The following is a 15,049-nucleotide window of genomic DNA, read 5'->3' on the forward strand; positions in this document are numbered from 1 at the left end:
AAAATATGTGGAAATTAAATAATACAATTCTAAATAACATATAAGCCAAAGAAGAAATCTCAAGAGAGATTTTTAAATACTTTAAGTGAAAATGAAAATTCATCTTATTAAAATTTGTGTGCTATAGCAAAAATAGTGCTTAGAGGAAAAATGATAGCATTTAATGCATATATTGGAAAAGAAGAAATAATCTAAAATCAGTAATCTACATTTTTACCTTAGGAAACTAGAAAAAGAAGAGCAAATTAAACCCAAAGTGAGCAGGATAAACAAGATAATAAAAATCAGAGTGGAAATCAATTAAATTGAAAACAATAAATCAATAGAGAAAATCATTTAAATCAAAAGTGGTTCTTTGAAAAGACAGTAAAATCCATAAACTTTTAGCCAGGCTAATGAAGAAAATGGCAGAGAAGACACAAATTACTAATATCAGAAATGAAAGAGGTGACTGTAGAGAGTATTGACATTAAAAGGATAACAAAGGGTAGTATGAGCAACTGTATGCCCACAAATTTGATAACCTAGATGAAACAGACCAACTTCTTGAAAAACATAATCTGTCAAAATTCACACAATAATACATAGACAATGTGAGTAGTCCTATCTCTATTAAAGAAATTTATAATTAATAACCTTTTAAAGCAGAAAGCACAGACCCAGATTGGTTCACTGGTGAATTAGAACAAACATTTAACAAAGGAACCATTCTAATTCTCTACAATCCCTTTCAGAAAATAAAAATAGAAAGAACACCTCCTAACTTATTCTATGTGGCTAGCATTGTCCTAATATTGAAATCAGATAAAGACGTTACAAGAAAAGAAAGCTACAAACCAATATCTCTCATGAACATAGGTGCAATAATCTTCAACAAAATATTAGCAGATTGAATCCAACAATGTGTGAGCAGAATTATATATCATGACCAACTGGGACTTATCCCAGGTATGCGAGGCTGGTTCCATATTCAAAAATCAGTTAAGGTAATCCATTATATCAATAGGTTAAAAAAGAAAAACCACATGATTATCAACAGATGCAGAAAAAGCATTTGACAAAATCCAACACCCATTCATAATAAAAATTTGCTAAACCAGAAATAGAAGGGAACTTCCACTTGATACAGAGTAGCCACAAACAAAACCCTAAAACTCACATCATAATTAATGATGAGAAACTCAAAGCTTTCCCCCTAAAACCAGGAACAAGATGTCCCTTCTTACCACTTGTTTTCAATGTGGTACTGGAAGTCTTAGCTAATGCAATAAGTCACAAAAAGGAAATAAAAAGTATATACAAATTGGGGAGGAAAAAATAAAACTTTGTTTGCAGATGACATGATCATTTATGTAGAAAATCCAAAAGAATAAACAGCAACAGAAAACCTCCTGAATCTAATATGAAGTTATAACAAGGTTGCAGGATACAATGTTATTATGCAGAAGTCAATTGCTTTCTTATCTACCAGCAATGAACAAGTGAGATTTGAAATGAGAAACATGGTGGGTGTGTTGGCTCAGGCCTGTAATTTCAGCATTTTGGGTGGTCGAGGGAGGTGAATCGCTTGAGATCAGGAGTTCAAGACCAGCCTGAGCAATGTGGCAAACTCTATTTCTACAAAAAAACACACAAAAATCAGGCATGGTGTCGCATGCCTGTGGTCCCAGCTACTCAGGAGGCTGAAATGAAAGGATTGCTTGAGCCTAGGTGATCAAGGCTGCAGTGAGCCATGATTGTGCCACTGCACTCCAGTCTGGGCTACAGAGCGAGACTCTGTCTCAAAAAAAACAAAAAAAACAAAAAGAAAAACAAACCCTAATACCATTTACTATTTATATTAGTAACCTTGAAATTAAATACTTAGGTAGAAGCCCAACAACATATGTAGAATATCTATATAAAGAAAACTACAAAACTCTGATGAATGAAATCAAAGAGGAAGTAAATGGAGAGATTTTTAATGTTCATGAATAGGAAGACTCAATATCGTTAAGATGTCAATTCTTCCCAACTTGATCTATAGATTCAATACAATCCCAATCAAAATTCCAGCAAATTATTTGTGGGATTTTAAAGTCTATATGGAGAGGCAAAAGACCCACAATTGCCAACACAATATTGAAAAACAAAGCTAAATGACTGACTTTCCCCAATTCAAGGCATCATATAAAGCTACAGTAATCAAGACAGTGTGACATTGGCAAAAGAATAGAAAAATAATGAAACACAATAGACAGTGCAGAAATAAATCCATATAAATATAGTCAACTGATCTTTGACAAAGGAACAAAGGCAATAAGATGGAACAAATATAGCCTTTTCAACAAATAGTGCTGTAACAACTGGACTTCCGCTTGTAAAAAAATAAGTTTAGATATAAACTTTATACCCTTCATAAAAATTAACTCAAAATAGACCATAGACCTAAGTGTGAAATGCAAAACTACCAAATTCCTAGAAGATAAGAGAAAACCCAAATGACTTTGGATATGAAGGTAGTTTTTTAAATACAACATCAAAGGCACTATCCCCCCAAAAATGATAAACTCTAGCTTCATTAAAATTAAAAATGTCTGCTCTGTGAAAGACAATATTAATATAACGAAAAGACAAATGACAGACTGGGAGAAAAATATTTGCAAAAGATACATCTGATAAAAGACTGATATCCAAAATATACAACGAACATTTAAAAAAATCAACTATAGGAAAACAAACAACTCAATTAAAAATGGGCCAAAGACCTTAACAGACACCTCATAAAAGAAGGTTTGCAGATGGAAATAAGCAAATGAAAAGATATTCCATATCATGTGTCATCAGGGAAATACAAATTAAAACAACAGCCTGACACCACTACTACACACCAGAATGGTTAAATGCAGAACACTGACAACACCAAATGCTGACAAGGATGTGGAGCAATAGAAACTCTCATTCACTGCTTGTGGGAATGTAAAGTGGTATAACCTCTTTGGGAGACAGTTTGGCAGTTTCTTAGAAAACTCTTACCTTATAATCCAGCAATTGTGTTCCTTGGTATTTACTCAAAGGAGTTGAAAACCTATATCCAAAAAAAACCTGTATGCAGATGTTTAGAGCAACTTTATTCATAATTGACATAATTTGGAAGCACCAAAATTTTCTTTAGTAGGTGAACAGATAATCTATGGTACATCCAAACAATGAAATATTATTCAGTGCTAAAAGGAATTACACTATCAAGCCATGAAAAGTCATAGAGTAAACTTAAATCCACATTACTAAGTGACAGAAGCCAGTCTGGTAAGTGAAAGAAGCCAGTCTGAAAACTACATACTGTGTGATTCCAACTATATGACATCCTAGAAAAAAATAAAGTTGAAGAACTGAGAATGATTTTTTTTTTTTTTTTGAGATGGAGTCTCGCTCTGTTGCCCAGGCTGTAGTGCAGTGGTGTGATCTTGGCTCACTGCAACCTCCGCCTCCCGGGTTCAAGTGATTCTCGTGCGTCAGCTTCCCAGGTAGCTGGAATTACAGGCAGCCAGGACCACATCTGGCTAATTTTTGTATTTTTAGTAGAGACAGGGTTTCACCATGTTGACCAGGCTGGTCTCCAACTCCTCACTTTAGGTGACCTGCCTGCCTCGGCCTCCCAAAGTGCTGGGATTACAGGTGTGAGCCACCCTAATTTTTTTTTTTTTTTTTTTTTTTACTATTGAAAATATAAAAAGATCGGTGGTTACCAGAATATAAGGGAGTGGTGACAAATAGGCAGAGCACAGAGGATTTCTAGAGCAGTGAAAATACTCTGTATGGTACTATCTTGGTGGACACATGTGGTTAAACCTCTGTCAAAACTCACAGAATGTACAACACCAAGAAAAAACCCTAATGTAAACTCTGGACTTTGGGTGTTTATGATATGTCAATGTTAATTTATCAATTGTCATATATACACCACTTTTGTGGGGGATATTGATAATGGAGAATGCTATACGTGTGTTAGCAGAGAGGATGTAAGGGAAATCTCTGCACTTTCCACTCAGTTTTGCTGTGAACCTAAAACTGCTCCAAAATAATAATAATAAAAGTTGTATTAAAAAATAAGAAAAAAAAAGAAACAGTAACATCTTCAAGTAGCTTGATAACACGGTAAGTGTTCCCACAAGTAGTTTTTCTTGCACAGTGAAACTGCACCAACGCCAACCAAATGTGATAGAAAATGGCTCCCTCCTGTGCACAGATAGAATTGAAAATGCAGTATCAGCAGCCAGCACCGATTTAATTATGTTGTGCTTTTCTCTGAAGTCACTCCTTCCTCAGCCTTTATGGAGGACGTCCAGACCAATGCTTATCTTGTTTGTTCTTTACTGATGACCTTTCACGATTGGTAACAGTTTAATGAAATTATAATGTTAAAATAGAATTCCCTTTGACTTTGAAGTCTGTGTTTTAGACTTTTTGCTCCTTCTCAGAAAGCAAGGGGCCACTCTGGGTAGGAAGGCAGGGGGAACAAGATGGAAGCAAACTGCTTGTGCTATGAGGAGAGGCTAAGACTAGATCACCGTGCAAGCAGGCTCTCAGATGTGTATCTATTCACCCATTCCATTATACTCAGACGCTTCATTTGGCTCCACAAACTTAAGCAATGTACTTGAAGACAGTAGTTTGGTTTCTACTGCAGGACTAAGAATAAGCTTTTTCACAGTATCAAACCTTTAAAACTTGAAGAGATTATTTGGGTCATTTTATTGCCTCTAGGCAAGTCCTCCTGGAAACCATCTGCCTTAGATGAGAATTTCCTCTACTGAAAAGCCAAGGGAGTTGCCGAGGGTCCTGAGGACAACTCTGTAGGGAGCTGTTCTTTTGGTCTAAATAAACTCCTTTTGTTATTCTATAATTTAAAAAAAATTCCCTTTGTTCTGTCCCTGACAGAAAGAGTATCATCTTCTCCATATTGTATTTTCATGTTTTTCATATTTTCTCAGCATTCTCTTACCAGCATTTCCTCATAGCTTTAATTTTCTATTAGTATTTTAGTGTAGTTCTTTCCAGATTTGCTTCAAGTACTCTTTAAACTTTCTTGATTGTGAAGTTCAACTCTGGACTTCAGGGACACATTGTGTGTAAATCAGAGTAGGTGAGTGATATGGTTTGGCTGTGTCGCCACCCAAATATCATCTTGAATTGTAGTTCCCATAATCCCCATGCGTCATGGGAGGGACCCGGTGGGAGATAATTGAATCATGGGGGTGGTTATCTCCATGCTGTTCTCATGATCATGAGTTCTCACGACATCTGATGGTTTTATAAGGGACTTTCCCCCACTTCGTTTTGCACTTCTCCTTGCTGCCGCCATGTGAAGGATGTATTTGCTTCCCCTTCTGCCATGATTGTAAGTTTTCTGAGGCCTCCCCAGCTCTGTGGAACTGTGAGTCAATTAAATCTCTTTCCTTTATAAATTATCCAGTCTTGGTTATTTCTTCATAGTGGTGTGAGAATGGATTAATACAGTGGGGTTGCAGGGAACTCTTCCAGGATTAATTTTTTTTTGGGGGGGGGGAGAATAAAGCCTTTCTTCCACTCCATTATGAGTGACATGGTTTGGATATTTGTCACCTCCATATCTGATGTTGAAATGTAATCCTTAATGTTGGTGGAGGGCCTAGTAGGAGGTGTAGGGTCATTGGGGCAGATCCTTCATGAACGGCCTGGTGCCATCCCCTTGATAATGAGTGGGTTTTCACTCTGGTAGCTCATGTAACAACCAGTTGTTTAAAGAGCCTGGCACCTCCCCCTTCCGCTTGCTTCTGCTCATGCCGTGTGACACTCCTGCTCCCACTTTGCCTTCTGTCATGAGCAAAAGCCCCCTGAGGCCTCACTAGAAGCCAAGCAGATGACAACACCATGCTTCCTGTATAGCCTACAGAACTGTGAGCCAATTAAATCTCTTTATACATTACCCAGCCTCAGATATTTCTTTATAGCAATGCAAGAAAGGGCTAATATAATCAGAGATGAGACAACATGCAAATGTTCTAGAAAGAGATAGTGCCAGGGTCTTAAATTCATATAGACGTGAATGATATCAGTTCTTTTACAGGAAATTTCTAGTAGGAGTGTGTGCACACAGGGTACCTATAGGAAGAAAAGTGAAAGAACACAAAAGGGTGTTTGTCATTCTTTGAGGCCATTCTAAACCTTTTAAACATCCTTTCCATGTTTAGGAATTTCTCATAATCTCTAATCTGTGTTTTGCTTCCCTAGTATTAAAACAAAGTACTATTTGCATCCCAGTGGGAGTAGAATTTAAAAAATAAAAATTAGAAAAAAAAAAAAGAGATAAAAGTACTGCTTTCCAGCAATTTTTGCAGCTGGACACAATCTTGCACAATGTGCATTGTGCACACTGGTGAGATTTCCGCTTAGAAAAGTGTGCCTTGAGAAAGGACATCACTTGGCAAAGCTAGTGATGGAGGCATCTGTTGCAGGGAGGCATAGGTGCTAACAGAACTTCTAGGAGTCTAGTTCCAAGTCCTCAGTGTGAACTGCCCTATCTAGTCCTCCAATGGCAGCTGCGGAGTCTTTATAGAAGCAATCCCATGGCATGGTTTGGGCACTCCTCCTAGCTGCAAGCTAACCCTTAATAAATTCATTTTCTGCTTATACTAGCTGCAGTGAGTCCTCTTGCTGCATCTGAAAAGACTGACAGATACAATATTGTTTCAATAATACTGTTCCACTGTGGACTTGCTTTGAGTCTAATAATACTCAGTGGACTTTTCATTATGTAGAAATTCCTACCAGGCTTTTCAAGAATACCACAGCTGTGTCCCTGTGGAGACAAACCCATGGGATCTGAGTATTGATGTGGCCCTTTTAAAAATTATAAATAATTCTCTCTGATACATTGCTTTCTGAGTTCAGAGGATTAATGCAGCAGAGAAAGGACAAAAACAAATCCAAGTTGAATACTAAGTTAGATTGCCTGACCTAAATTAGAGAGTGAGCTCCCATAAGTCTTCTGTAAGTTTAAGAGACAGCAGATTTGATGACACTAGGATGTACAGCAAAAAAAGTTGGTGCCTCCTCAAGTTCTGCTAAAAGTGGTTTGCAACCTTGGCTGCATATTGGAATCACCTGGGAAATTTTTTTTAAATGTGAATGTCTGGGCCCCACTCTTAGGAACTCTGCTGTTATTGGTGTGGAGTATGGCCTGAGCATCTCAATCTTTTTTTTTTTTTTTGCTTCGAGACGGAGTCTCGCTCTGTCACCCAGGCTGGAGTGCAGTGGCGTGATCTCGGCTCACTGCAACCTCCGCCTCCCGGGTTCAAGCAATTCTCTGCCTCAGCCCCCCGAGTAGTAGCTGGGATTACAGGTGCCCAACACCACACCCGGCTAATTTTTTTTGTATTTTTTGTATTTTTTCACCATCTTGGCCAGGCTGGTCTAGAACTCCTGACCTAGTGATTCACCCGCCTCAGCCTCCCAAAGTGCTGGGATTACAGGCATCAGCCACCGCGCCTGGCCAAGCATCTCTATCTTTTAAAAGTTTGCCAGGTAATTCTAAGACCATGGTTGGAGACCTCCGTGTGAGTGTGAATTCAAGCTGTAACTCTTCTGGTGACGTAACTGTGGCTATTGGCCATATAGCCAATGTTTTGTATAGATATGTCTTTATTTCTGCAATAAAACTGCATGTACATGAGAATATGCATCAAATAATATGTTAACTGTCATAGAGGGTGGCAGCACCAACAATAACCCATTCACATAACATCTGCCTTAGTCTAAGGAGCACCACTCACCTGATTTGTCCAGTGTGCTCACTAAGAGAGTGATTCCATATGTTGGTTGAATCCATCTGGTATAGATACTGCCTCCTCAATATCTGCAACAGTTCATTTAACATGGGACTTTATAAAATAAATAAGAGGATTAGTTGAGGAGTGACCCAACTCTATGGCATGCATTTGATACCACTTTGTAAAATGTGGACACACTGACACACACACACACAGACACACATACACACACGGAATAATTTAAATTAGCTACCAGTGTGATCTAGAACAATAATGAGTTGTGGGGAAAAGAGAGGCACTGGGTTGGCTTTTAGTCGCACCCAGGAGGCCAGCAGTCTCTGAGGAGATAGATGTTCCAGGAGAATAGATGGTGATCAGAGTAGCAGAGGGATTGCCCAAGAATGGAAAACCAGGAGTCAAAAATGGCCCAAGTAGAGGTCATTCTCATAGCAAAGCAAGAGAAGCCAAGAGACTAAAACCATGTAGTAAATGAACATCATGCCAGTTCAAATAAACACAGGCTCAGAAGTGAATGTAAGAATGAGAACAAGTAACTAAAATAAGGCACACTGGGCTAAATAAACTCGAGTGCATGACAAGAATGGAGGCCAGTTAGCCAGAATGGGAAGAATGGAGATCTGGAAGAAGGAAAACATAGAAAGATCAATTTCATCTAACTGAAACCCCAAAGCTTGTGCAACCTCACAGGAGGGTGCTGCCTGCCCAGCTCTTCCTGGAATCCTTGTTCCCAGGGACAGCTTCTGGTACCTCCTCCAGAGGGTGTTGATAAGACATTTCACCAAGATTCTCCTGGACTGGGGCCAGGCCCTTTGTAAAATTGTCTGGCTTTTTTTCTTCTTCTTCCTGGTCTTGTCCAGTCTGTATTTCTTTTTTGTTTTGTTTGTTTTTTGCACACTGGTCAGTCACTTCTAGTACCAGAAAGGATATAGAAACTATACCACACTCTCAGGCTCTCAGTTGGCAATTGTTTACAGTTCAGTCTACTATACTTTCAGTGCACAGTCTTCAGCTACATGTATTACTGTCTGCTCTTTTAGAAATCAGTGAAATGAAGCTTATGTAAAAGCTATTACAAAAATGTACAAGACATATGAAGAAAACTGTAGACTTTTTGTTAAAGAAATCCAAAAGAAAACCTAAATAGAGATTTTCGTGGTAGAGAGATACAATATAGTAAAGAGGTATTCATAGAGAAATGGACAGGTACATTCATGAAACAGAAGTGCAAATCTAGAAACAGACTTGTGTACATAGAGAAATTTCATATATGATAAATGTGGCACTCCTAATCAGTGCCAAAAAGAGATTATTTGAAGTGTTGGGACAACTGGTTTTCCAGCTGCAGAAAAATAGCTAGATTCCTACCTTAACCACAGATCAGCCATTTTGGACAAAGAGAGAGAGGACTGTCCTGGGATAACTGTAGGGTCATTGTGTACTGGCTGGCACCAGTTTGCATTGTGTTACCACCTACTGAAATGGAGGAAGAAAAGGGTAAGATTAATCTGAGATAGGAGCTTTTTCTGTTTGTAGTACTAAGAACTGGGCTCAATGAAGATGGCCTCAGAATAATGCTCAGGAAAAACAACACATTTGAGTAAGAGAACTGGTCAATCTTCCCATTACAAATGCTTTTATGATACCTGGAAATTTTGGTTTACCTTATTTTAAAACCTTCTTACTTATTTCTGGAGAAAAAAAAAGATACAGAACAGGTGTTGGCAAACTACTGCCAGCAGGCCAGTTTTGACCCCAAGTCTGTTTTTGAAAGGAAAGTTCACTGGGATGCATCTATGCTCATTCATTTATGTATTGTCTGTGGCTGCTTTTGCACTGTAACAGCAGAACTGAGTAACTGCAAGAAAGACCCTATGACTGACAAAACCAAAAATATTATTATTTGTCTCTTTACATAAAAAGTTTCCCAGCAGCTGATATAGCCCAACTCTTTCAAGCACTAACGTTATAGAAGAAAAGCAGGATAGCTGAATGGAAAGGGCTCTGGATTGGGAAAAAGAGCAGAAGTGATTTACTCTCGCGAATCAGATCTACTCCCATCAACTAACTCTTTAGACAAATGCAAACTTGGCTTTAACTTCCCCATGTTTCAGTCTCTTAATTTCCAGTAATGGCATTGGAAATAACATTCTTTTGACATCTGAAGACTATAATTCTAGAATGGTCTCAATAAGTTAAAAAGTAGAAATCAATGTGAAATTCATTACATACTATTACATTTCATTGTAAAGGGTGTATCTCCTTATTTTCAAATAACAGAATTGTTTTGTAAAGCTTATTGTGATGGAAAGAAAAGCTAAGAACTTAGAATCTCAAATCTGAGCACTGATGAGAAATAAACTTGTACTTAACATTTTTCAGGGCTTTTATTTTAACTCTTCAAACACATCAGTAATTTGACTCTTTGCCACGGAGAGACAATTGCATGTATTTGCATTTTTTCTGTGTGTGAGAATTTAATTTTTACAACCTGCTGTGTTTTTCAGGCCCTTTAACTAATAGGCTTTTATCACCTTATGATTGCCTAATTTTCTCCTAATTGCTTTATGACAATACAATTTATTTTGATCACTCCCACCCTGCGGTTTTACTTTGTAATGAAGGACTTTATGAATTTATGTGTATTACCATGCATCAGCCTAATTTTTCAATCCTTCTTCTTCCTCACTAGTGGAAGAATAAAATTGGAGTAAGCCAAAAGAGCTGTAGGGTGCCCATGCTTCCGGTGTGGGAAAATATCTGCACATGGAGTTTCCATTCTCCCAATCAGCCTTGGAGTGTGCACACTTGCCACAGAGGCCTTTTTGATGATCTCCATGTGGCTTTTCGTGACGTTTATACATGTGCACACCTTGTATATGAAGAGAGCAATCAGGCCAAGGCCATTTAGAAGTGCAGGGACCCCCTTGGTCTGTGATTTGGGCCTGATCTCCCCATACACTGTATTTATTAGATTTTGAATTTGGATGAAGTGGAAGAGTTCATTGTTTTTAGAACAACCTGAATAAGTTCAGAATTGATTTTCAAAACAGCCTTTTCTTCCCATTGTAAATTCTACAGTGAAGGTTTCTAACGAGCCATTTTGTAAGTCGAAACGTACTCTAGGTGTACTCAGTTCAGTTCAGCATGAATGCGTCATGCGTCTCTATTTTTGACTGATTTCATTTCTATTATTGACTGATTTCGTTCTCGCTGTTGAAGATATATAAAAATTCACAGAAGGTGAAATCTAATAATATGGGGAAGAGCACTGAACAGGATGCAGTCACACATCCCTAAAATAGAAAACAGACAACAGTCCACTGTTTTGTACACTGTTTTAATTATTTAGTAATAGCTACCATTTCTTGAGTGTCAACTTTGTGGCAGACACTTTATATGCCTGACATTTTATTTAGTCTTTAAGTGGATTTAATAATAGTAAGATCTGCTTTATTCCCATTTATGAATTGCGTTGACCAAAGTTCCACAGATGATATATGGCAGAGCTGGGGTTCATGACCAATATTCCAAAGCCCTGCTCTCACAAGTGTCTGCTTGGACTTTAAAGTACTTTCTCCTTCATCAGTTCATTTGGTAGCTATAGCAACCCTGAGAAGGTGGCAGAGCAAAGCATCATGTTCTCCTTTTTTCTAGACGAAGACTAGGGAATGAGTGGTTTTGGTTCCCAATATTATAACAGATAGAGTCAGCCAAGCCAGGCTTCCTCACTCCTGATTCAGTGTTCTTTCAATAAAGATAATTTTTATTAAAACCTATAATCAAAGTAGATAGTTTAGTGAAAACCTTATGGATAAATCTGAGCACTTGTACTTTCACAAGTCTTAGCTCAGCAACTAATGGATGATAGGAGGCCTTCTTCTGGTTCCTTGACTAGTTATTAGCTGTATGGCCTTACACAAGTGGCTTAACCTTTTTAGGCTTCCTCATCCTCATCTGTAGAATAACGTGATTGAACTAGATGGTCCCTGAGGTTTGCTCTAGATCTGGGGCCTGTGACTCTCTGGCCCATAACCTGTGTGGTAGTATCGCCATGAGCCAGGTGGCCTGGAGACAAAAACTCTATTTGCTTAGATTGTACCATTATGCAGAGAAAACACAAGGAATAGTTTTATTTAAATTTACAGACAGAATGGTGCTTGAGTTCATACCTGCAATTATCTAGTGAATTTTGGCCATGTGGACAAAGAGTTCAGGTAATTCAGGTCCAGCTGAAGTTTAATGCATAGATAAAATGAGATAGCAGGTGCCTTTTAGAAAATGAAACATGCTGCTTTAAGAGTCAAAAGATGATATTTAGGTTTTTGTGTGTTTGTTTTTTGAGATGGAGTCTCACTCTGTCGCCCAGGCTGGAGTGCAGTGGCATGATCTTGGCTCACTGCAAGTTCCGCCTCCTGGGTTCAAGCGATTCTCCTGCCTCAGCCTCCTGAGTAGCTGGGATTACAGGCACCCACCACCACACGCGGCTAATTTTTATATTTTTAGTAGAGACAGGGTATCACCATATTGACCAGCATGGTCTCAATCTCCTGACCTCATAATCCACCCATCTCGGACTTCTCAAAGTGCTGGGATTACAGACATGAGCCACCACGCCTGGCCAAAAGATGATATTTAGTTTTAATTTGAATTAGCAGAATGGTTATTTCAACTCCCTGCTTTGTCCTATTTGCAATGTCACAACATTACACCAAAAACTCCTACTCTGTTGATCATGTTAGAGTTTCGTACATTTCTCACCAACACTACAACAAAGCATACAAGAGGTACATAGATGAAGATTATGGATTGCTTTCTCACCTTAGCCACAATTATAACTGCTAACTTTTATTGGGCACTTATGTTCTAGCTGTTTCACCTGACTTGCTTCATCTGATACCTGCAACAATCCTGAGAAGTCAGTACTGTTATCAACTTTTTAATTAATCAAGTCACCAAAGCTTTAAACTTGAGATTTTGGGTAATCTTCTCATGATTACACAGGTCAGCAAACTGTAAAACCAGAATCTGAACCCAGGGAGTGGGCCACTGAAGCACGTGCCCATAAGTGGAATACACACTGTGCATCAGAGCCCTGGGGAAAAGCACAGGACAGGACAGGTGTGTGGTCCTGGACTCGGAGAGCTTATTGAATGCCAGAGGGTTGGGGGAAAGACTGACTTGGGTCATTATAAGCAGGATGACTATGATGAAAGGGTAGTGTGGGAAGTTGTGTTTTAATTGGGGGAGAAAAAAGCAGTGAGGTAGAAAACAGAGAGAGATGTGAGGGAAAAATCAGGAAAATATTCTGGTTGGCCCACAAGGTGGTGGGTGGGTGACTAATGGCTCTAGGATATAACCACACCACCCCGAGGGCAGATAGATCCCCTCAGAGTCCCTCCAGGGAGTCCCCGTGGAATCACTGAAGTCCCTAATGATGACCCAGAGTATGCAAGGAAAGTCTAAATCATGTGTAATGAACAAAATAAAAAGAAATGCCTAGCACATTTTAGGAAAATAATGACAGTTGACATTTACTAAACCACCGCCAGGTGCCCGGTGCTGTTCTAAGCACTAGGCATGTGTTAACAACCTTATGACCCAGGTAACATTATAACCCTGAGGTGATATATGAGAAACTGAAGCACAGAGACGTTAATCAGTCGATCTTCCTCACTAGTGAGCAACAGTGATAGAGGTCGCATTTAAACCTAGGCAGTCTGGATCATAGCCTTCTCTGTTAACTATCACTCTCTGTAAAATTTTCATTCAGAGGGATGTTTATAAAGCCCATGGAGTCAACTTTTCTAGATAACTAAGCAATTCATTTTATTAATACAATATTTTGATTTCATGGTTTTGAAATTCCATTTACAAAACCATTGGGTTACACAACTGATGAAATTGTCTTTGACTTCATTGAACATATGCCTGTTCACAGATACCAATAAAGTTACTTCAACTTTCATCATATCAGTGTAGCCAGACTTAATAGAAGCAACTGCATGGTAATATTAGCAATATATCGGTGTAAAAGCAATAAAGTCACATGATTGCTGAAAAGAAACGAAATGTCTATTTCCCGTGAAATACATGTCATTTAATCTATTCTTAGTTTTTATAACTGTGGTTGAAGAGCAGTGAAATGCAACGCCAAGTACCACATTAAAACAAAACCATAACAACCAGTGTTTGGTTCCTAGAAGAAAGTAGTGCTGTTATCAGTCAGAAATGATAAATAATGCAAAGAAAAAGCCTTGAGATTCTAACCCTTCTAGTCATAGGCACAGATCTGAAGCAGTAAAACAGGCCCCCTGGATGGCCCAGTGGAGCCGTGGGATAATGAGACTGGCTTGCAGCCACAGCTGTGGGTTACTCCAGTCCCCAAACCCACAAGTCATCCCGCAGCTACTATCCCTGCCTTGAGGCAACCTTCAATTTCAGAAGGGCACAGAATCAAACAGAAAGCAATTAGTGTGGCAGAACCTTGAAAAGAAACCAATAGCCAGGATCTAGAGTTTTTTGCAGAAAGCCAGGATTTCCTTATTTGCAGGGAGAAACAACAAGAACAATTAAAACTTTCAAATCATGTACAATTACTTTCAAGTTGGGGTTGGTGAAACATAAATAAATTTCATATCAGAGCTTTAGCCCAAGTCCGGTGCTGTTTGTTTGTTTTAGGGAACACTGCTTTCATCTTTGTGGAGGATGTCATAAAAGCACATTTCAAAAAATTACCATTGGCACCCAGTTTCCTATTTGATTACATTTTGGCACACAGCTCTGCTAGTAATATAGAGCCCCTATCTCAGTCGCTCTGATTGGAAGATAATCAGATGTACCACCTACCTTTCACCACTCCCACCCCCTATGCTGGAGCAATCTTAAATTGCGGAAGCCACAAGAAATAACTCAAATTATTTCAGAAAGTCGGTACTTTCCATTTTAGTTTACTTCAAGCAAATTCATCAGGCCCTCTTGAAACAGCGACACTAAGAGCACTAGGAGTTAGAAGCACCAGATACCAATTACAAGCTGAGAACTAAATGCCATAATTAACGAGACATACACTTTAATCTAAAATAAGTCAAAAATGTTGCTGGATAAAGAAAAAAGTAAAATAAAACTCCATAATTATACTAAATTGGTGTACAATGGATAGGTTTCCCACCTATCAAACAAGAAAGGTGGTTATGTCTTTGAGATACTGTAGTCAAGTGTTTTATAATTAACATTTAACT

This window comes from Trachypithecus francoisi, unplaced genomic scaffold, assembly GCF_009764315.1.
Source record: "Trachypithecus francoisi isolate TF-2019V2 unplaced genomic scaffold, Tfra_2.0 Lachesis_group1, whole genome shotgun sequence".
In the NCBI taxonomy this organism is placed as follows: domain Eukaryota; kingdom Metazoa; phylum Chordata; class Mammalia; order Primates; family Cercopithecidae; genus Trachypithecus; species Trachypithecus francoisi.